Source organism: Babylonia areolata, chromosome 12 (assembly GCF_041734735.1).
Source record: "Babylonia areolata isolate BAREFJ2019XMU chromosome 12, ASM4173473v1, whole genome shotgun sequence".
NCBI lineage: Eukaryota > Metazoa > Mollusca > Gastropoda > Neogastropoda > Buccinidae > Babylonia > Babylonia areolata.
In genome coordinates this window covers 3,446,001-3,448,566 of record NC_134887.1, presented here as the reverse complement: position 1 = coordinate 3,448,566, position 2,566 = coordinate 3,446,001, and the positions used below count along the sequence as shown (strand labels likewise).

The 2,566-nt window shown below is 39.4% G+C and overlaps 1 protein-coding gene across 2 annotated transcripts in view; it reads right to left on the bottom strand.

The window, feature by feature from the left end:
* Nucleotides 1-1,852: 1,852 nt before the first annotated feature.
* LOC143288323 (blastula protease 10-like) overlaps nucleotides 1,853-2,566 on the bottom strand; it is a 20,838-nt gene continuing 20,124 nt past the window's right edge. For both annotated transcript variants that reach the window (XM_076596696.1, XM_076596695.1), the window contains exon 12: nucleotides 1,853-2,566. This exon is cut by the window's right edge and continues 937 nt beyond it. The gene's annotated coding sequence lies outside the window, so the exon portion shown is untranslated.

Genomic DNA, 2,566 nt, shown 5'->3' with positions numbered 1-2,566 from the left:
CCAGACAGAAGTGAATCATTAACAACCTGAGTGATGTACAGAAACAGGACATCCAGACAGAAGTGAATCATTAACAACATGAGTGATGTACAGAAACAGGACATCCAGACAGAAGTGAATCATTAACAACCTGAGTGATGTACAGAAACAGGACATCCCTACAGAAGTGAATCATTAACAACCTGAGTGATGTACGGAAACAGGACATCCAGACAGATGTGAATCATTAACAACCTGAGTGATGTACGGAAACGGGACATCCCTACAGAAGTGAATCATTAACAACATGAGTGATGTACAGAAACAGGACATCCAGACAGAAGTGAATCATTAACAACCTGAGTGATGTACAGAAACAGGACATCCAGACAGAAGTGAATCATTAACAACCTGAGTGATGTACAGAAACAGGACATCCAGACAGAAGTGAATCATTAACAACCTGAGTGATGTACAGAAACAGGACATACAGGGAGAAGTGAATCATTAACAACCTGAGTGATGTACAGAAACAGGACATCCAGACAGAAGTGAATCATTAACAACCTGAGTGATGTACGGAAACAGGACATCCAGACAGATGTGAATCATTAACAACCTGAGTGATGTATGGAAACAGGACATCCAGACAGAAGTGAACCATTAACAACCTGAGTGATGTATGGAAACAGGACATCCAGACAGAAGTGAATCATTAACAACCTGAGTGATGTACGGAAACAGGACATCCAGACAGAAGTGAATCATTAACAACCTGAGTGATGTACAGAAACAGGACATCCAGACAGATGTGAATCATTAACAACCTGAGTGATGTACAGAAACAGGACATCCAGACAGAAGTGAATCATTAACAACTTGAGTGATGTACAGAAACAGGACATCCAGACAGAAGTGAATCATTAACAACCTGAGTGATGTACAGAAACAGGACATCCAGACAGAAGTGAATCATTAACAACCTGAGTGATGTACAGAAACAGGACATACAGGGAGAAGTGAATCATTAACAACATGAGTGATGTACAGAAACAGGACATCCAGACAGAAGTGAATCATTAACAACCTGAGTGATGTACAGAAACAGGACATACAGGGAGAAGTGAATCATTAACAACCTGAGTGATGTACGGAAACAGGACATCCAGACAGAAGTGAATCATTAACAACATGAGTGATGTACAGAAACAGGACATCCCTACAGAAGTGAATCATTAACAACCTGAGTGATGTACAGAAACAGGACATCCCTACAGAAGTGAATCATTAACAACCTGAGTGATGTACAGAAACAGGACATCCAGACAGAAGTGAATCATTAACAACCTGAGTGATGTACGGAAACAGGACATCCAGACAGAAGTGAATCATTAACAACATGAGTGATGTATGGAAGCAGGACATCCAGACATTCAAGGAAAACAGCTGAGGAGACAGGATCCATTTTACAGGACTTTCTCGCTGCATTTAATCAGATTTTTCTGTACAGTTTGTTCATCAACAGGTTCAAACTGCAGGAGACAGGGACCTTTTTACACACGATCAGCTGTTGGTATAACCAGGGGAAGAATAGAGTTAACATTATGGCGTATCATCGTTATCTTATTGGTAAAAAAAAAAAGTCTGCGAATTTCTGTGAGAGTTCTTGGCTAGTATAAATTGATGGAAGGCGTGTTGTTCTTGCATTGCCAAGAAGAGTGTTTGTGATGTTGAATAACTGTTTGCTTGTTATGCTTGCCAGAGTTTTTGTTGAGTGAAATGTACTCTTGGCACACACACACACACACACACACACACACACACACACACACACACACAGGAAGAAGAAGAAGAGACAACATCAACAACTCTCTACACTTTCTCTGGACATCAGATCTTTATTTGGAAGATTACATCTCAGCACATGGTGTAAAACATTCAAAGAAAAAAAAAGACAACACTGATGATGATCATAACAATCGTAACAACAGCAGGAACAACATGAATAATACTGGTAACAATGCCTAATGATGATAGTCCTCCTCCTCCTCCTACTGTTATTGCTTCTCCCCCTCCTCCTCCTCCTCCTCCTGCAATTACTACTGCTACTGCTCCGGTAAGCCTGTTCAAAACCTACACCCGAAAAAGACAGACAATTTTTGACTCACTTGTGTAAACAAAGTGAGTCTATGTTTTAACCCGGTGTTCGGTTGTCTGTGTGTGTGTGTGTGTGTGTGTGTGTGTGTGTGTGTGTGTGTGTGTGTGTGTGTGTCCGTGGTAAACTTTAACATTGACATTTTCTCTGCAAATACTTTGTCAGCTGACACCAAATTAGGCATAAAAATAAGATAAAATCAGTTCTTTCCAGTCATCTCATTTAAAACAATATTGCACCTATGGGATGGGCACAAAAAAAAAGAAAAAAAAAAAGAAAAAAGAAAAAAAAGAAGCCTAATTATATGCAAACTGCATTTACTGTTATATTTATATTTTTTGTATTCTCTAAACTTGGCACTTTGATCTGATATTCTGACCCAACAACAAGAACAGTCATTATTATCATTTTTTGTTCAAACAGGAACTTCTT